This window comes from Pipra filicauda, unplaced genomic scaffold, assembly GCF_003945595.2.
Source record: "Pipra filicauda isolate LSUMZ 115617 unplaced genomic scaffold, ASM394559v2 scaffold49_size4853605_pilon, whole genome shotgun sequence".
In the NCBI taxonomy this organism is placed as follows: Eukaryota; Metazoa; Chordata; class Aves; order Passeriformes; family Pipridae; genus Pipra; species Pipra filicauda.
Window position 1 is genome coordinate 3,294,545 of NW_024104642.1, and position 21,706 is coordinate 3,316,250.

The 21,706-nt window shown below is 42.2% G+C and overlaps 2 long non-coding RNA genes across 2 annotated transcripts in view; one reads left to right on the plus strand and one right to left on the minus strand.

Moving 5' to 3' along the window:
- LOC114000617 overlaps window positions 1-9,854 on the minus strand; it is a 29,567-nt gene extending 19,713 nt beyond the window's left edge. The window contains exons 1-2 of the long non-coding RNA XR_005565581.1: window positions 9,580-9,854; window positions 3,019-3,138 (exon numbers count right to left, since the gene is read on the minus strand). This is a non-coding gene — a long non-coding RNA (uncharacterized LOC114000617). The remainder of the gene's footprint in view (window positions 1-3,018; window positions 3,139-9,579) is intronic.
- A 263-nt stretch (window positions 9,855-10,117) lies between these two features.
- Window positions 10,118-13,640, plus strand: LOC120324339. The gene is made up of 2 exons (XR_005565583.1): window positions 10,118-11,418; window positions 11,696-13,640. It is a non-coding gene; the product is annotated as an uncharacterized LOC120324339 (long non-coding RNA).
- The last annotated feature ends 8,066 nt before the right edge of the window (window positions 13,641-21,706 follow it).

Sequence of the window (21,706 nt, forward strand, 5' to 3'; positions counted from 1 at the left end):
CTAAAAATCTCCACTGCCTATCTTCTTTTAACCCTACAGCTACTGTAGACCTTCATAAAGAGCATGAGAGGGAAGAAATAAAACCAGCTATGATAAAAGGACACTGAAATGATAACCAAAAAGCTACCATTGCACACAGTAATATAGAGACAGATTGGCTCTTTTTGTGGTCACTATTAAGTATTTTAAAAGGGCAGATTGTTGTCTGTTTACAGAGAGCAGTAGCCAGAAGCCTGCGTAAAACAGAAATTATGTCTTATGTACAAAATAAGCTACAATAGATAGTGTACAGACACACTTATTGAAAATTCCGCCCCAAAAAATTTTTTACAAATGGGCTGCAGCTGTAAATTCAACCCAGCACTATAATATGATTCATAAATATCAAGTGACTTGACAGTGGAAAAGATTAAAAAGAACTCTTTAATTGTTAAAATGTCCAGTGTATCATGCAAAATCCACTCAAGACAACTGTTTAAAAGAAAGCATTGAGTCATTTGCCTACGTGGAAGGAGGCAGTGCATACTGTGAACAAATAACAATAGAGACAATAACAAAACAAATAACAGTAGAGAAGGCTAAAATTAACTAAAAAAAAAAAAAGCTAAACTGTATCTATTTATTTTTATTTCATTTTATTTTTACTAAACCCCATTTTCTTATCCAGGCAAGATGCTTAGCAGGCTCTGGAAAAAATGCTGCTGCTTGATTTGGAAGGGTAAGCACACTGGAGCTCACACACGGCAGCGACATTACTCCCTGAAAGCCACACAAATCCTCAGGTGAGTAAAGCCATGAACGCACATGTAGGGATATTAGGTCTCAAGAACAGTTTCTGAGATCTCATTTTTGGATGTGTTCAAATGCATCCAATGTTCAGTCTCTCTGCCAGACACCATGGTAATAACTCAGGTCTGCCTGAAACAAGAGCAGACCTGTCACTACCTTCACCCCAAAATAAATGCAAATGCCACAAAGACAACGGGCCTGAGTATGAGATATTCTGTCTTAAGCTGTGAATCTTACCTGTGGCTGCTCACTGCATGGTGCCAGGTCACGTTTCTTTCATGTGTTACTACTGTGAGCTCCTGCCTGTTTCTCCCAGTGAGAGAGAGAACACTTGTAAGCAGGCAGTGTCTATCTCAACAACTTTTATCTCACTTATTTAGTTATACAGTGGGCCTGATTTTGATTGCTCCATAGAGAAGATGAGAACTAAATAATGAGGTCAACAGAAATACCCCAAATTCAGTGACTAAAAAGTCCAACAAGAAAAGAAGCTAAACTAAATCTAATCTAAGATCCCCAAATACAACACTATACTTCAAGTTGAGCTGGTACAGAAAAAACAGCAGTTTAGAACTATATTCCTGTCGTGCCTCTGCATCAGACTTCACTGGGTTACATTTTTTATCCAAAATGTTTGCTTAACATCTAATATATTCTCTCTTCTGCAACTGCAGAAAATGCCAGATGCTAAAATATTCAAGGTGACTTAGCAATACATTGTGGGTAACACAATCTGATTATTCATAGGATTTGACCAATACGCTATAAACTATTATTTTTTCTAATTAAGAAATACAAGCCTTTCCTTGAGTAATCACTTTTTCAAATAAATACATTTTCATACAACCCAAGCTTACCCTGAAAAAAAATGAAAAGCTTTGTGGAAATGATAATGTCTTAACAAAAAGCTTCCTTCTATCTCCCAAGTCAATAGCTAGTCACTACTATAGCTGCTACCAAGCCAGTTTTCTTCCAAAATAGAAAGACGAAGTGTGTCAGTGCACAGGGCACTTTGTGTGGTTTTTCACTCTCAAGAAATTCTTATTGATCTGAAGAGATACAGTGGTTAAAATCTACCCTCACCATTCAAGATCATTTGTAAACCATAACAGACATGTCTTTGCACATAAGTACTTGCTTAGGCAACTTCCCTTTAAAACACAGCACCCTTCCCCACAGCCACAATAAAATGTAAATTATAGGCTGCATACTTGGCTATGACATGCTGTATACATTAAAAAGTTATTCTGCAATGGAGACTTTCTGATCAACCTCACATACATAAATGCTACAGTAATTAAGTTTTCTGGTAGTAAATTAAAAAAAAAAATCTTTGATTTTCTGCAAGTAATCACTATATTTAATTTTCTTTCATTTAAAGACACAAGCAATTTTATTATGACCCTTTATCTTTTTTTTTTTTTAAAGCATTAGCAGTATTGCCAATCCCAAGCACTTAAAAATCATAGAACAGGTCCAAAAAACCAGGCTGGCTTAATGACAATCAGATTAAAGAAATAAAATAAAAATTTATGTTCTTTTTATTGGCAGTACGATTGTTGAGTCTTGGGACTTGGTTTTTTAGAAGTATTCTCCACAACCACATGGGAAGAAGAGAGAGAGGAAAGGGTGAGCAGACTGATATATGTGCACTATTATAACCTGTCTGACTATGATATTTCAGGGAACAAAATCAGAAGAATCTAAAAGATTCCTCAAACCAGAATAAAAGACACCTAGACACATCAGTAGTGACTAGTCATCCTAGGAAGTATTCTTATGCCAGATAAAGTTCAATGCACAGGAGGAACTGGGGACAGTGGAAAAGGCAAGTAGGTGGCAAGCAACAGGAACCACTGAAAATGTTCATAAAAGTGCAGGAAGGATTTATATCATTTTACACATGGCATTTTACAACAAAAATCGAAGTCTGTCAACTTTTCCGTTCATACTATCATCTTTTAGTAACCCAATGTGCTCTGATCTGAGGTGAGCATAAAACCACTCATCTGGAACCCACTTGTCCTGTAAGTCACTGAACTGAGTCACTAGAGTTAATGGAATTTTTCTGAGTAGAGTTTCTCAAGGACCTCTACTGCCAGGCAAGGGAAGTACAAATGTATCCCGGGTAGGTAATCACACAGACAGCAGGAAGGTGTGCACGCTTCTTAAAGCCCAGAGCAGACAGTGTATACTTGTTATAGGAAAATAAAAGCATTGCATTCTCACCTTATTGGCAGTGCATAACTGTATGGTGAAGACAAAAATGAAGGTCGTCACTGTCCTACAGGGTCAAGAATAAATTCACAGCTTGTATTGCTTGCCCATCTGGTTTGGCCCACGATGTGACTGTTGATCCAGGAGTTGAAGAGATGGAAACCAAAATAAGAAGAAACAAAAGCACAGTTAAGAGTCAAGCAATTTACAACATGCCAAGACATTCCAGTGAAGACTGAGAGAGGCTGCATTTGCTATTACTCAAGCACAAATAAACTATAGATTTAATCCTGCAGACAGAGAACATACAGTAGAGAGTAGAGCCCATTTATTCAAACTGAGTGCTCTTTTCCTAAATGTGATCTTAATGAGGTGAAGAATCATAAGCGAGTTGAGATGACTGCCTTCACTGCCAAGAGAACATATTTTATTTGAGAAGCAGCCGCATCCTGAAAACACACTGCTGCAACTACTACTATTAGGTGAAAAATAATCACCTTTTGGACCGTGACTTTATCTTGTACACTATTTTGTCATTAATGGTGGCATGCTAGAGTCAATGCCTACTACTGCAAAGTCCCAAATAATATAAACAAAGCAAAACTCTACCAATGTGATTTTTTTAAAAATTTCTGTAATTTTGCTCAGTGAAATTATAAAGAGCCAGCACTGAATTTCTGCTGACATCACGTATTAAACAAAATACATTTGGGTTTTTCACTTGGAATCTCACCAAATATTTTTATCACTCTTGGTACAATAAAAGGATTTAGTGGGACCATTTCTCCCTCACTGAGAAGCATTTCTGTTGTTTCAGTTACGAGCATACTTACTAGTTCCTATTTATGGAAGGATTTACATGCATATTTAACTCTAGATGGGTTCTTCAATCAATTCTTATTCAGCAAAACCCTTACTGGGACGTGTACTAAAGTAACTTTGCAGACTGGGACCAATGAATGCATACAGATCTGCACATGTTGTACAACCACCTCAGACTACAGTATTATGAGGAAAAAAACCCACGAAGAATTACATTCTCAATACATGCACTGAGATCAGAAAGGAATTATGGTCATCAATCTGGTTTTTGTCTTTTTGTAAAAGTCAGGAGTCTACAAAGTTTCTTACATTTTAAAATATTAGTCATGCATCACCTCAGTCAAAACAGAGTAAAAATCTTAAACTTTCTTATATAAAGAATGTGAAACACTGAATAAAACTCCAAAATACAGTGCCTTCATCCAAATACCTATTTATTTATTTATCACACTTGCATAAAAGTAAAATGAAAGGATGAGGTCAGGATTTTCACTTTGCAAAGCTTAGGTTATTGAAGTCATCAGAATATAGCATGTCAGTTCTTCGCAATGAAATATTTACCTGTACCAAGCCTGCCATACTTTTGTTTCTTGTGCTAATCATGTTTTTATCTGTTAACGTAGAGTTGGTTACAGCAGTCTCAGAAGATAACTACAACTAAATCTGTTATCTGCACTCCCTGCATTGTACACACCGTACCCGTACGGTTCTCCAAAACAGGCAGATCATTCACAGCCTGCATGCTTATAGCTGAGGCTGTCACACAGCCTGACTTCTCTCAAGCAGCATCAGAGTGAGCTGCCTCACATGCTGGAGTAGGTTTGCAGCCAACCAGTGCTTTCAGACCACCTATGCAATTCTGACACGCATTTCCTTTACAGCCTGCCATACTTCTTTATTGCATTTCTCCTTCAATTAGTACACCAAAACAAAAGAAGTGCATTGTATGAACAATGACGATGATAATCCTGACTGCCACTTACTAAGATGTGCTGCTAAGCTTCAGCAAGGGGAAAAATAGGGCTTGATTTTGTTTTACTAGCTATGTTACTAAAACAATTGTTTTTAAATTCTAACGTTGAAATCCTTAGTTGATTTTCAGGTGACTGCATCCAAGTGTCTATTTTCTTAATTAATGGGAAACTAGGCCACTGGATCTATTATATAAAAAATGTTGTTAAGTGAAATTCCAGGCCTCTTGTAAATGTCTTTTAAAACAAGACTATTTTTCTCAACTTTTCTAAATAAATTCAAGCAGGTCAGAAAGGCAAAGAAGAAAAGTTGCACTGTTTATTTTCAAAAAGTCTTTTAACTATGTATATATGGCCTTTTTGAAAGCAATTACTTTCTAACACTCTTAGTCACACAGGTAATTTGTCTTACAATAAAATATGTATAAGCAGCATGCGGCACACAAAGACTCACACTACAGGAGTCATCCTGCGCGCGACTATTCCACTTTCTCCAGCCAGTCCTCCTAACAAGCTCTTCTATTTCAAGCCACCTCCTCAGTATGGAAGCCCAAACAGAAGCAGACACACCGAGCAGAGGATATTCTCTCCTAACCAGAAGGGCAAGTTAGCTGAGGCACTGAAAAGCTGCACTTTGGGTGCAGAAAACTGCCCGCAAACGCCCTTTCCCCTTGTCCCTCTGAGAAGAAACACCTCTGTTCAGCAAGCAGGCTGCGACCTGCAAACTCATCACACCAAACCCAAGACCACCAGCTGCCTGTTACCACAAAGCTGAACCACCAACAGGCATTTCTCATTACCTCTTCCTTCAGCTCCAATGTTTTAGCACCAGAGAGATTAAAATATCTATTTTAGAGCTATTTCTAGATTGCTTTATGCTCCAGTCTGATACTTACAAATGCTCAGGAGCTGTGGGTGCTGATGATTTCTCATCACTGAAACACGAAATCCTCCAGGCCAAGTTCAATATTAGTGTAAGTCCACACAAGATTAGTGACTGGAATAGGGGTGTTACCCACTTCTACAGACACTTAATGCAGCTTCTTAATCAGGCAAAAATCCTATTTAAGCCCACAGTGCTTTTTGCCATGAAAAGTAATATAGAGAAAATAACAGTAATACGCACCAGATCACTTTCTGAGCTTGGTTACTCTACTACATGCCTGGATTAAGTCCAATAAACGGAGTTATTCTAGATATACACCCATGTAAGTGGCTCACAATCCCGTCCCCTGGAGTTGCTCCAGATTTATGACATTAGAACACAGTGCCAAATTTGGTGCTTTTAAAAAATTATACCTACATTTGTGGAAAAGTGGCTTAAAAGAGTGATGTTTAAACACGGAGAATGAAGACAAATATACGTTGCTTGATGAAACATGTTTTTAAGAGCAGCATGCAGTTTGAAGCTAATTCTTTGCATATTCTTTCAAGGTATTATAAACTGCGGCAAAAAGTCTCCTGCTCTGTGGCTATAATATTTTGATGAGCACAAACACAAAAAAATTAAAATGAAAGAAATACTACTACTGGAAATGAAGTGATTGCTGAGGAGAAAATTGCTTTTAGTAGCATATACTTAGGATTTTATCAAGAGAAACTGCAGTCAGCTTTAACCTAGAACACAAAACCTTGCTAAGAACTATGACAAGGCTTAGCAAACCTAGAGTGACAACAGTGATATCAAGTATCACTGATTTTCATTTTACCAGGCAGAGGGTGTAAAGTACAGTACACGAGTGAAGAATAACAAACCTGTGGCCTAAAATGTGAATGCTGGAATGGGAACTGTTCCAAACAACATGACAGCCACCAAACAGTTAATCCAGACAAACAGGAGGGGGGAAAAAAAAAAAAAAAGGAAAACTCTGAAGAAACTTTTATGCAAGCTTTTATAAGCCAAAAGCATTTTTACAAAGTACCCCACCTTCGTTAATTTGCTAGTAATACACGCAAGCGGAGCTGACGATTTGGCTAACCTGCTAAGCGTGCCATGTACGGTCCCATCTGCCTGACACTACCGCAGGCAAAGAACACTCTTCCCAAGAAGTTCAGCCATTAGGAACCCACCACTGGCATCCTTCAATTTTCAGCAAGCCCGAAGCGGTGCCCACGGCACACACAGAGCCGGCGGTAGCCCTCTGGGTCGCCTGCCAGCCACACACACACACCTGGCTGGACGGTGAATACGGCGAATCCCGTCTGTTACCATGGCAGCCTGATCTAATTACATGACTGATCAGGGCTGGAGTAAGCACACTGAAAGCCTGCACCGCTGACATGTCGCTACATGATGAGAGAGACAGACAGACAGACAGCCGAACACGAAGGAAAACCTATCGACCTCTGCCTTATGTAAAAAGTGAGATTACAGCCACCCTTTCAAAATAACTGCTGTCTGTAAAATACCGGGCCGGTTTTATGAACAAATTAGGTGCAATAACGTACAGTTACTACTATTATCTCACATCACAAAAATAACTACAGCATAATATTTTCACTGGCCATTCTCAATTTCCCTCTCCCCCATTCATAACCCTTGCTCCTTATGATAAAATTGCACCGTCTCCATCACCCAGAACAGAAATAGATTAACACGAAGCCGGGATTTTCCTTTAGGGGAAGGCTTCATTCGAAACTGAAATTAAAAGTCCTTGACTTCTCGGTGTGTCAGCACAGTAACTCACTATTCCTGACCATATCCGACGCGTAAAGTAACCATTACTGCATGATATACATAACCATGAGTGTTAAAGGTTAAAGTGTAAGCTGTGTTACAAAATATGAATTTCTTTACCATATGAAAGGGAAAAGGTCTCCAGCAAAGGTCATCTACCTGCACACCCCTGCCAATCTGTACACAGAAATCATTTGTAAAGAGGAAGGTTTTACAAACACGGATTTCTTTGTCTGGGCATAACAGGAATGCTTAAAATTTTTCCCCAATTCTATCTGAAGTTTGGGCTCACGGGGGAGAGATGCTGCTCGGAGGAGTCCCTATTACACAGCATACGGTAAACAAAATAAAAATAGCCTGTCGCTCTCGTTGTCTACACAGTGCATTATATAACGGGCTTCCGACTTGTTTTCTTTTCTATTATTACTCTTCAGTAATTCCTCCTCTTCAATAATATGTAAATCGCTCCCAATTCTGTCATTTTATTATTACAGCTATTACTATTACAGTAGGAGCTAATGCTTTTCCAGCACGCTTTAATTTAGACTTTAATATTCTCAGGAATCGCATTGACGGATTCAGCACCCACAACCGTACACGGGGTCATTTATTTGTTTTTCTGCCAGTAAATTAGGATGCCTCAGGAATAAAAAAAAATAACATTAAAAAATAATTAAAAAAAAAAAAAAAAAAAAAAAAAAAAAGCCGAACCACCACCAACCAACCCCAAACTCCCGCAACCGAATCACCCCCCACCCGACCCAAGCAAACCCGGAGGTGGCGGGGCATCGGTGAGCGGCAGGAGGGCAGCGGCCGCCGCTGGCGCCGAGCTGAGCCCCGGGGCGGCGGCGGCGGTGGGGGGAGCCCCGGTCCCGCTCCCCCTCGGGGCTCCGCCGGCCGGATCCCCTGGCCGCAGACGGGCAGCGGGGCGGCGGCCCTCCGGCGCTCCCCTTCCCCCATCCCTCCCGCCCCGTCCCTCCCGGCAGTACCGGGTGGCGTCTGCAGCCGGCCTGGGCCCTGAGTGAAGTGGAGCGGGGCTGCTGCCGGGCACATCCCAGCGCCAGCGCCGCCTCCTCCACCGCCTCCTCCTCGCTTCATTCACCCTCCGGCAGCCGCCCAGCCCCGTACTACATACGCCGTGCGGCGGCGGCGACCGGCCCTGCCGGCGACCGGCCCCGCGCTGCGCCCCGCCGGGTCCGCCCGGCGTACGCGCCCCGCACGGCCCCCCCGCACCGCGCTGACACACACGCGCGCACACACATCCACCGCACCGGCACGGCACCCCCCGCACTCTCACACACACGGCACTGCACCGCACCGCACGTACCGGCACCCTCCGCGCACACACACACACACACGCATCGCACCCCCCGCAAACACATACACACAAATACACGCACGGCACCGCACACACACACACCGCACCGCAACCCCCGCATACGGGCACCGCACACATGCACCGCATCCCGCACGTATATATTTATATATATATACACACACACTCACACTCACGCACAGCACCCCCCCCCCCCCCCGCACACACAGTCTCACAGCGCAGTCTCACACACCCCGAGTCCGCCGCCGCACCGGGGGCAGCCGCGGCTCGCAAAATGTCCACCGTCCCCGCGGCCACCCACACCCCGCCCGGGCCGGGGGGAAGCAGGAGGGAGGGAGGGAGGGAGAGGGGGGGTGAGGAAGAAGGAAGGAGCCGGCGCGGGGGGGGGGCAGGGCTGTACGAGCGGCTCCCGCTACGGGGCCGCCCCGTCCCCTCGCTCCCTCCCGTGTCCCCGCATCTCCACTCCGCTTCCTCCGCGGCGCCCTCGGTCATTTCGCGGCCGCCCCCTCTCCCTCGCTCCCTCCCTCTCTCCCCAAGGCCGGGCCCGCGGCGGCAGCGCCTGCGGGCCAGGCCGGGGGCGGCCGCAGTGAGGCGGCTGCAGCCCCGCGGCAGGGTGGACACTGCGCTCCCCTTCCCCCCCCACCCCCAGCCCCGTGTTTTTCCAGCTGGAAATCGACGGAGGTTTGCAGCCTAAACAAGGGAAGAAGCCGGGGGTAGGGGGTGGGGGAGGGAGGCAGAAAGCAGAGGAGGAAGAAAAAGCCACTTACTGTAAAGTGTCAGTGGAGGTGGGGTTGGCGGGGGTGGGGGGGTCAGAGAGAGACTCGCACACAAATGTCTTCCTAGCTGATCACGGGGGGTGGGTCTGCTTTTTTGTTTGTTTGGCTTTTTTTCTTCCCCCTGCAGTGACACAGGTCCGGGATGTCTCCACCGCTGTAGTAGAAATGATGTCTGCGGTACAGCGCTCGCTCCCTCTCCTCTCTCCAGCATGTAAATGGGTAATAGAAGCCAAATATGGAGCAGTTGGCTGCCTCTGCAACAGCTCAAGGATCCTACTTCATGCAAAAGGCGGGGGGGGGGGGAGGGGGGAGAAGGGAGGAGGAGGTGGAGGAGGAGGAGGAGGAGGCAAGGCAACACTCTGGCAGGCGGCCAAGAGAGCCACACAGATTATTGCATACGCACGGCACCGCCGGGCCAAGGCGGCCTTAACCCTTTGCGGGGCCGCCGCACGCTGCCCGGGGGCGGGGAAGGGGGCTGGGGGGCTCGTCTCGACACTTACCTCCTCCTTCCCCTTGTAACACTTCAAAGGCCAGGCTGGCTTTCTACGGTGGGCTTAAACCCTGCGCACACCAGTGTTCCCGAGAAGTCCCCGCTCCTGTGGCAGGCTGCGTTGCGCGGATCTCAAACCACTTTGCAGGCGGAAAGAAATGAGATGGGGAGGGGAAAAAAAAAAAACAACACCACACCAAAAAAAAAACCAACCCCAAACCTATATTGTTTAAGGGGGAAGAAACAGGCAGCTAGCGACGCGTGCTGTCCTTCAGAAATGGCAGGGAATGCTGGTTTAAAGGATGCATGAAAATCGGTTGCTCAGTCAAGGCTGGTCTGTCTCTCTAAGGGAGGAAATAAAACTGTGCTGGAAGCCAGGGAATGCTCTGAAGCAGCCTCTGCGAGAGTCAGAAGAGGGTGATTTTATTTAAGATGCCATATTGCATTTCGCTGTGGAGAACTGTGAAGTGATTTAGAGCAAGAGCCTGCATCCCACTCCCTTTTTCTGAATTAGTTTTATTTATCTGGATCCTTGGCATATGCTTGAGTTGCTTTGTAGAAAGTACCTTCCACTTCATTCAGACCAAAGAGGCTCTGACTCATACCGTCACTGAACTACAAGACAGGCAGGGCTGAACCACGCATGTTTGGGTACTGACTCCCTCTGGATTCCTCAGCACTGGTTTTATCAAAGATCTCTTCGCATCTCTCCCAGCTGTATGCAGACCACTATGAGCCTCTCCCCCCGCCCACTATGGCAACTTACACTTCCCTGGCACTCCAGCGCAGCTTGTTACTCTCTTACTTCTCTCAACACAGGTCTCTGCTCTGCAAGTGCCATAAACTGCAGTGATGGGCAAGTAACAAGCACAGATGCATAACAGAGACCAGAGAAAATACCCTCCTTCTGGACTGTCTCAGTCTGCTATTCAAGTGGAAAAAAAAAACAAACTCAACTTATTAAGGGAGGTACAACTTAGAGAAAAAAAACAACTTATGGAAGCAATGAATGCAGCCCAGAGTAAGGAAAGGACAGCAGGCTGCTATACTTGCATGCAACCTGACAGTGGTACATAAGAAGCCAGTCACTGATTTGGCATCAGAAAAAGTAGTAGAGCACAGAGAAGGCTTCTCCCCACCCCAAGGACATTGCAAAAAGTGTTGTATAAATACCAAAGGCTGTTCAGCTTCCATGGAGCTGGATGCTGTGCGGTCACAGGCCTCAGAAAGGCCTGAGATGTGCACTCCATGTGACATGGCCATCCCGACCAGGCCATTTATTGCAGCTTGTATGAATTTACCACAACAGTATGCTCCAAGCTACCTGGTTTCTAGTGCAGGTATACCTCCTATGTGTCCATTATCTACTAGCATTAGGTTTTAGCATTAAATCTAGCATTAGAGTCTAGATGCAAAGTACCCTAGGACTCAGCCTGTCACTGTGCAGATCAGCAAAGTAGTCCTTTCTATAAATGACTGTACTAGTCACCGTAATTGCTAAAGAACATAGTAATAACATTGTAAATGCAGTGCTCTTGCTTTACAGTTGATATTGTAATACAGACTAGCTTTATGAAATGTAAGGATCTTTTACTACAGCACCTTCTGCATCTTTAGTTCAGGTTCACTATGAAAACCAGCAGGATATTCTGCTCTAGGAGTGGTCTGGGGACAGAAGAAGCAACAGGCTAAGATGTCTGGACAAACGTGCCACTCAGCACTACAAGACAGTGAATCTACAGCAGCAAAGCAGATGGCAAAATTATATTCACCCAGCTAATGTAAGGTTCATTGATTTAATAAAAGGAACCAAGGGAGAGAGACAAAGACTGGAGATTACTGAAAATCAAGTGAAAGCCCTGGAGAAATTCAAACCTATCATCAAGGTTCAGTTCTGAGTACACGGCATTCTCCTGTCTGCCACCTTTTTTATTCCAGTAGTACAGAGTGTTACCTCAGGAGAAAGGAATCTTTCCTTCTCAAACGTTCACCTTGCCAAGAGGTGTGGCACACGCAGAGAAAGAGAAGCCACATTCATGCTGAAGCAAGCTTTGGGCAACTTTCCCTTCTGCAGCAGGCTCATGTAAGAGGCTTGTGTGTTCCTCCACTCTGTGGCCATGGTGTTTGCCTCAGGACCCTCATTTTTTGCCACAGTCCAGGCTCTAGGCTTTTACATCTTTGTCTGTGTTTCTGCTTCAGAGTAGTAAATAGATTCCCAAAATGTAGGTCCACTGTAAGTCAAAGCAATAGTTTTCCTGAGCCAGCAGGCAGCCTTAGCCCATTGGCTCTGGAAAGTGCCACAACCGCCACCAGCCACGTCAGGTGAATAAGCCATTCTCAGCTCCTTTTTGACTTGATATATAACAGGTGAGGGATGAGGGTACTATGCCTCTGCAAACATTGACTGACCTATGGGACATACAACTGTGTCATAAGATGTCCTTGTGCCTCTGCATCTCCCCTGCTGAGGGCCTACACTGGGCCTCAATATATTCCCTCCACAGAGAATTCCACAAAATGTGGAGGTGCTGATGAAAGCAGTGAGTGGGACACAAGAACCCACATCAACTCGAGCATTTTTATTTACTGCTGGTGATATGCTGAAACTGATATGACCCCCAGTGGAATACGGTATTTACCAAAAGACATTAAACAATTTTACATGCAAGATGCACACTGTGTAGAAGAAACTATGTTTCAATTGACTAGTTGTAGTGTGTCATCTACACTGCACACTTTATACCATTAATAGTACTTACGGAAAATGAAAGAATAAGAGGTTGGAATTATTTTTTTGTTAAACATTCATATTCAGGGAAATCCAGGGATTGACAATGTATTGAGCATGAAAAGTAATTTCGCAATTATTGATCGTTACAGTCCAAGTCTCCAATCTGTCATAAAATGACATTGTTGGTCTCATTACAGCCTCTAGTGGACAGCAGTAATCCACTTCACAGACCTGTCATACCATTTGCTCAAATGACAAGCGTTATCAAGGCAGAGGTTACTCCAAGAGAGCATGAGCATACAAGTCATTCTCATCCCCTGGCAAAGAGGATTTTTGAATACAATCAAAGGTTTGATGTCATTGCTCGTAAGGTGCCTTGCTTTACTCTTCAGGTATTAGCATTGGCCTGTAAATAAACAGGGAACTTCTGCTATTCATTTCAGCTTCTGACAGCTTTCATAAAAACTAAATTCATCTCAAATATTTTTATAACAGAAAATATTGGTTGCCATGTTTTTGGCTTAAGTAAGATGTTTTTATTCCAACTCAGAATCTGCCGACTGTCCAATTCACCTCCTATCTATTTATAGCCCTCTTGCATTCAGATAAGTTTTGCTAATGCAGTTATTTTCATTATTATTTCAGACATATGCAGCTGATTTAAGGTATTTTAACAGCTTTAACAAATGAGAAACTATAATTTGGATTGCAGCTGGCTAATTAAGGTATGCTTTCCTCAGGAAAGTTAAAAATGTACACAATCTGAAGAATAATGTATTTGGACTGCATTCTTTAAGTGCCACTTGTGTGAACATAATAAAATATGACTAACATCTTTATTTTTTGTGTATTCACTTAGAAATGAGTGTACCTCCTGTCAAAACAGAGATGTCAAGGATGTTCTCCAGAACGCTGTGATTGTTTTCAGATGCAAGGAAATTAGATTGGTAGACACAGAGCGCTACTGCTGTCTCTTTAAAGCCACAACTATCTCATGCAAATTAACATTTAGTGAAATGAGAGCAAAGCATTCATGAAGACTAAGCAAGTATGTAGTACTACACTGTGACTCAAAGAGAAAAATCTTATGATCTAAAATGCTGTGGTCCTTTGCAAGTGAATTCAAAGGAAAGGCTGCCCTTAAATGCTTTATTTTACCACATTGTGGCTAGGTAGGGATTGTAGGGTACTGAACAAATCATTATTTGTCATGCCTTTGAGTATAGGTAATGGGATATTTAGGTACAGAAATATTTACCATATCATTGTCTTGATTTTTTAAAAGGAGCAATCAAGTTCCTCTTCTAATAACAATAGCTTCAATAGCTTTAAAATAACAATTGGTCCTTAGATGCAGATCTTTTGCTTTTTCTGAAGTAGGTAAAGCGATTCATTGGGGAATTAAGAAAACTGAGGAATCCTCTGAAGTCTTAAAATCAAGTCTGATTTAGTCTTCTGAATAAGCTTTCAGTCAGTTATAGGTCTCTGATCTGGAAGGAAGAACAGCTAACCTACTAGTGACCACCCCAGGAAGGACCACAGCCACAGTCAGTCCCATAAGCTGTTCCAACAGTGACCAGTGGGAAATAAAAGTGTTTGGCCCTTCTCTAGAGGTGCTTAACTGGTCTAGGCACCTCTCAAGTAATAACTAATATGGCCTGTCATGTGCTTTATGGCTGGTGGTCTGAGGTTTCCACCCATGTCCTGGTCTCCACATATCTCCCCTGCAGTTACCCCTATGGCTGGTGTGAGAAGAAGGACCAAGCACAGATGGACACTAAACAGCTATCTTATTCCTAGAAGTGATCACTTCATCTTGGGGTCAAAGTACACCAGCAGGGCACAGAAGGGAAGCTGTACTCTGTGGAAAATGCTTGGTTTCCAGGGATGTCAAGGCAGTGCTGTTAACGAGGATTAACATTCAACCAACGGTGCAGACCTCAGGAGAATTCACCGGCCACTTTCTAGGAGGGGACCCTCAGATGCTAGCAGGGAGCAGACAAGAGGCCACAAGTCCTCGTAAGAGACATGTGTTGTCCCTTTAAATCAGACCTGGTACAGAGACTTATCTGGGAGTTCACTTACACCAGTTTTTTTTCTGTCTGTTAAGGGCGTTATGGTCTAGACAGATTAGATTAGCATCTATCGTGTAAACACTTAGGGTTGGGAAATAACTCTTGACCTTTCTTAAAGCTTCTTACCCACATATAAGGCAGTGTGGTTTCCAAAACCTGCCACAGTCTCTCTGATCAATGCTATACATACTTTGATAAGTGCAATGAGTTTTAAGGGGAGAAGGGGAATGGGCTAGAATGGACTGGTTACCTGTTTGAACAGACATAGGGATTGAAAACATGGATTTTTGACTCCTAAGTCCTTTAATGGTCCCAACTGAGCTGTTCTGGTCTATTGAACAAATCCTTCCTACCTCACGGATCACTGACCTACCAGACCTCCAGAGCCAATGTGCTCAATCCTACTGCTAAGTCTGCTCATTTTGTTCACACTCTAAAAATCATTATGTTTCGTTGAGAAAAAGCACATCTTATGAATAACAGCTATTTTCTACTCTCCCTGTCTCTACTTCCTCACAAAATATGATATACATGGGCCTTGGCCCCAAAGGTGTCATGCAAATTCAGAACTCAGGTTTACCAAATCCATTCAATATGGGTAAATCTGGGGCTCATGCCTTGGTTTCAAGACAGAGACAAGTGCAAGTTGCTTTATGTCCAAGACAGAATTTATTTTGTATCTATATTTTCTTCAAAAAGAAAATTAATAACTAGTACAGTATTAACCAGAAAGTCAGTAACAGTTCTGAATGTAGGTATCTTTTACACAGAAAAGAGCTGTATTTCTTTGTTTTCAAAAGGTATCATATAGCACAAAACAGCAGTCACCTGATGCACAGGAATGGTGACTTGGAATGGTTCATAAACATCAAGCAAAAATTTAAATTTAATAATTTTGGTATGAAGGAGTTGCTAAATCCCCTTCGATTTGATTCATAGTCATAGTCGGCTGGAAAATCCCCGGGCAGAGATAGACCACAGGCATGACAGTGTATTGCCTGGAGGGTAAGAAGTCCTCAGCCTGCAAGGCTTTGACCAATAACCTAGGTGAGCATGGTAAACATTTACCTTCAATTTATCCAATTACAAGCTGAGTGGGCATTTTTCCCATTTATTCTGCAAGGTCACAGGGATATGCTCAAAGAACCCTGAAACTCTGTAGTTTAAAAAAAAAAAAAAGGCCTGGGAAAAGTGACAGGAGGTGTGAGGTAGGATATTACGTTAAATCAGAGTTATTTCTGCTTGTGCAGACCATATTGTAACTACACTGGTATCACTTTGACTTCTTACTGGACAAAGGCAGCATCTTTCCCTCAGAGATTTGCCAGATCCTCATGTTCTGTCTTTACCCTTCAGCAGAGGCCTTTCTACTACTAGGCAATAATTGTTCTCATATTGACTGTCATATTATGTCTCTCTCTTTCACCCTGTCCACTTTTTCCGCATGAGAGCTTCCATTTATACTTGCCTACCTCTGCTTGATCTGTCCTTGATCTGCTCTCATATTATCCTCATATGATTATATTCATTTATTTATACTTAAGGTAATGAAAGATACTTATTCAAAGCTCTAGAAGCCCTGACACAGATATTACAAGCAAAACACAACAGTGCGAAAGAAGTTTTATTAAAAGGAACTTAGCTGGGCAACAGGTACACCAAAGACACTTGCCTTCTGACAGCCTATTTTTAACCTTCTCCCAAAGCACCCTCAGGGCCTCTTCAAAAATCATAAAATTCAAACTCTTGTGAAGTGTAGGTTCTATCACATGGATAGACTTGCTCATGTGTGGATTGTTCTGTCATGGAGTCAAGTATATCCAAGAGAGTGGAGTGGACACCTGAGGGCAGGACCATCTCACTACTGGTTGTTCCTACTCAAGAGAAGCCAGTTTGGAAAGGTTTCTAACTATAGATTTTTCACAGTTTATATTCTCACAGAATCATAGAATTGTTAAGGTTGGAAAAGACCTTTAAGATCATCAAGTCCAAATTGTCAGTCCAGTACCACCACTATGTTCACCATTAAACCATGTCTTCAAGTGTCATTAGCCACATGGTTCTTGAACACTGCCAAGGACAGTGATTGTACCACTTCACTGTGAAGTCTCTTCCAATGCTTTACAATCCTTTCCATGAAAGTTTTTTTCCTAATATCTAGTCTAAACCTCCCCTGGTGCAACTTGAGGCCATTTCCTCTTGTCTTGAAAGTCCTCTTATCTTCTTTGTGCATGAGGACAAAAAATGGCCACACAGTGGCTGTAGGACAACAGTGGTCATACGCAGATGCTTAAGGAGACATGGGCATTGTATGCTACTTCCTCTACATACTCTCCATCCTCTCACTGTTTTCAGCTTAAGGGACTTTCTGATCAGGATGTGGTTTCTGGCTATTTAGTGATCCTCAATGGATTATGTCCCAAGACTTGCGCTGTCTCCTCCATCAGCACGTGTAAACTGTAGATATGTGCTATGTCACAATGCACAGATTGAGTCCCTGATGCAAGAAGAATCACCTCATCCTTCCTGCTTCATTCAGTGTTCCTAGCTCTTGCTTGACAGAGAATGGCCAGTTCCTACCCAAACTCTCCAAGCGATCCAGATCTTTACAGCCATCTATCATATTGCCTCTAAAGTATCATTCTTCCAGGCTGGAAAGGTTGTTACACAAACCAGTCTGTTAAAGACTTCACTGCTTCTGCCTCAATTCTTACCTGGTTTTAAGTCCCTTTGTCTTGGTCTTACTCCTTTGACATCTTCACTCCCTCTGTTCTTCTGCCTGAAGAAAAGACAGTAAAAATTATCCTTTGCTTTCATGGAACAGTAGTGACACAGTGAAGTACAAGTATTATTACTATGAAAGCAATACAGAATGCTCTCTTTTCCCAAGGCTTAGTCAAGGACTCAGAAAAGCAACAATTCCATATATCAAGGACAAGACAGAACAGTATTAATGTAAACAAAAATAAACCCATGGTTCTATCTACATTTTTTTCATACTTGTTTAGCAACACAAACTGACTAAAACCCTTCATATTTCACAAACTACCTCTGTCAATCAGTCCACTCTGGTGTTAAAAATCAGAAGTGATGGGACATCTCCCACCAATTTCAGGAAATTATTTCATACACTAGTATGCATAACAGGTCTGGAAAATATGACATGCTACAAAGGTGAGATTGCCACATGTTTTTCCTGCCTTTTAATCTGTCTCTTCCCTTTCCATGATACATCTCATTTCTTAGGATATATATTAAGTCATTTCTCTCCCTTACTTGGCCCATCTTCAGCTAGGTGTGTAAACTTGGTGTCTGATATAAGGTGTACAAGTTGTCCCGTTGTCTTAATGATTCTGAATCATACATTTAAAGTTAGCTTTGTGCTTGAGGGTATGGCCTTGTGAACATGTTACAGTGAGGCATTCAAGGGTGTGGATTTATAGGACACCAGCTACTCTGCAATAACTGCACAGATAAACACCCTTTGCTTGCTGGTAAATGCAAAGCAGGTTAGCCCAGAGTCTCAGCCAAGATCACCTCTGCCCCCCACTACAATTGCTTCTGCTGCTATTCCCTGAACACTTGTCCTATTAACAGTCTGTCCTCAACAGCAACACTATGCCCAGAAATAAGCATGATAGTTGCACATAGAGGCGTTGCCACCTCCCTCACCTCCAACGTGATTCACCGCCAAACACAGTTCAAAGTGTACTTTTTTTTTAATACACCCCAAAATCTTGCAAACAGAAGTCATATTTAAGAGACTTTCTCTCCCTTGTTGCATTACAGCTTCAGCTGGGTTTTTTTTAAACGTTTATATAATAGGATATATTCTTTGCCGAGTCTTTGTTATGTATCACACATATATAAGTCCTCTAATTCTTGAACCCCTCTGTTTCCCTCTGCTGGTTAAAAATGTGTAGCTGTGGGGAGCAGGGAGGGTGGGAAAGGGCAGGAAATGCCTCAAATAATTCTCAGAGTCAAATCAGGTACCCAGTGTGGGAGGAGGGGGCAGAGGGGACAGACCTCACAAGTACTGTATACGAGTGGTTGCTGCCCTAGTATATGTATATAAATTTATATATATATAAAATGTATAATATATAATATTTAAATAATATATTTATACATATTATTATATATAAAATAAAAATAAATACATTTCGGAGAGCCTATAGGTATTGTTACAGCGTGTATATACTTCATAGGGTCCTGAGAAGAGTTTATCAGCTGTACAGAAATTCCTGCATGCTTTATCATCTGGGCAAGCATCCCAGTGCCAGTGTTGTCTCTTGCTAGAGTCTCTTTGGAGTATCAGAGGTTCCCAGGAACATTCCCAGAAGCTTTTAGCTCAGCATGAGTCACTGCCAAGTTGAGCAGTTTCTTCGAGTCCCTTGTAGCAATCCTCCTGAAAACTGCAGAAGAGGAGCTTGCAGGCTCTACAACAGTCCCTAAAAGGCTGAACTTGTACAGGAGTCATTGTCTGGCCTCTCAAAACATTTATGCAAATGAAGACACATTTATCTCAACCTTGCACACATTTAAGGTCTCTCCAATGAGATTGCAAAATCTGCATGTAGCTGGAAATGAAAGACTTCTCATGGAAGTTTTTCCTTTGGTGATTTCCTAAAATCTTTTTTTATATTCTAATAATCCCTCAATGATGATCAGCACCCCTTTCCTGTTTGAACTAGATGCTCAAGTCAGTTATATGAGGCCAAGTTTCCTCCCCAGGCAGTTTATAATGTCAGCACACAGGTTATGTTGTCTGCAGTAACTGATGCAGTGAATTACTCCATTATTTGACATATCTCTCAGAACAGTTACCCTCTGAGAAAAAACTGCATTTTTGAGGCCAGCTGATTTTTCAGAAATAGCAAACCATCAGTGGGGTAAAAGGGTAGATTTCACCAAAGGTGAAATAATATTGTTTTCTTATTTTAGCCTACAAAAATTATAATTTCCCAAAAACAAAATGAAAGAAAAAATTCCAACAACCACCAAGCCCTTTTTATTCCTGAAGAACCCGCTATTCCCCACTTACTTTGCTGTGTAAGAATTTGCCTATGTTTTATGTTAGCATTTGAAATGCTTCTTACTAGCCAAAATGCTAATTGTGTGACTTAAGTTCCAGTATATTGCTTCCTTTGAACCTGCTACTCTTGTATTTCCCTTAATAGCACATTGAATTCATGCAGTTTATGGTCATCAGTTCCTAAATTCCCTGTAGTACTCAAATCTTCAATGAACAGAAAGATGAGCATGAAGCATTTGCCAGCTTGAAATCCCTGCTATCTGGACAACAGACTGAAAATTGGCTTTTAATTATTTCAAGATTCTAAACACTGAATGTGTGGCTAGATAATTAAAATTGGGATTGGTAAAATATACTGAAAATACATTTACCATTAAAATGTATCACCTGTTAGTTGTTCTGCTTCGAACTCTGTAACTTTGCAGTGTTACTATTTTCTTTTCTTTGATGTTTGTTCCTTTTAAGCTAACACTGAAGAATTTCACTCTCACCCATCGTGGTTATCAAGCTGTGGTTTGTCAGCATTGTCAGTATTTATGATATACAACTCTCTTCTTCTGCTCTTCCCAGCTTTGGGGAATTAATACCTTGTATGCGTTGATTAATAGCCCTTCTGTATTGATATTCCTTTTAGGAGAGTTAGGAATGTCCACCACATAATCATCTCCATCACTTAGTAACACTGCTCCTGGTCTGTTTTATAACTCTTGTATAGGGACACTTGGTATGTAAATACTCTCCTTAATTTTCATCTTTTGTTTCAAGGATAAAACAAACAAAACGATAACAAAACCTCCTTTATTTTGCATGCTGGAAGCATATGCCATTAATATTAATTAATTTATTTATTTAAAGTTGGTAAAAGAATTTGCTCTTAGGCTGGGAATGTGACTGCCAAGTTTCCTGTCTGCAATTTGTTACGGCTCAGTAGTAAACTCCTGAAAATAGGAATTTGAAATGGAAATAGTGACAGGCCTTTTAACTACGCTATAATAAGCAGGGTGTTTTATCCTGCATACTGTATGTCGTTACACAATGGCAGCCTATCATAAGGTGCACGGAAAACAAACAGGGTCTCTTTAGATCACTCTCCTGGCTAAAACTGGGCAGACAGAGGAAGCAAAACAGGCTGAAAAGACAAAAGACTAGAAGGTCAAGAACACCACACCCAGACCTAAGCCCTTCTGTTACACAGCAGAGCAGAAGAATCTTAGAGAACTTGCGCTTGAATAAATTGACTTTGATCAGCTTGCCATAAAAAAAGAGGTGTAGTCTGCCATATTGCTAAAGGAGGTAAAGAAGGAAATTTCCCTCTAAGTCTTAAGCTGCAAATTAACATACCCAGGCCTGCCCTGTTATGCAGAGCAAAGCTCAAAAAAGTATGTTTCTTGTAAATGTTTCTTATCTGCCTATAGCAGTATTTTCTATGTAATTCTGCACACATAAAACACAGGAACATTAAAGCTGGTTTGCATACTAGCTTTCAAGTGACAGTTGTAAAATGTAATTTTTCAGAGATGCTGAACATCTGGAGTCCTAACAAGTCAGCTGAGTTCCTCCAGATTTACACCTGTGTAAATGCCAGCAGTACTGCATCTTTGTGAAAACAAAATACTACTACTGCTTTTAACTAGGTATTTGGCAAACAGGAGAAGAACTGAATCATATGTGCAAAACAGAACAGAGTTATCTGGGACTTGAACTGAGCCCTTCTGGTTTGTAGCACACATGCTTAAATGCCACATATTGAACTGCCACATCATGTCTATTTTTACTAATTGAGTTTA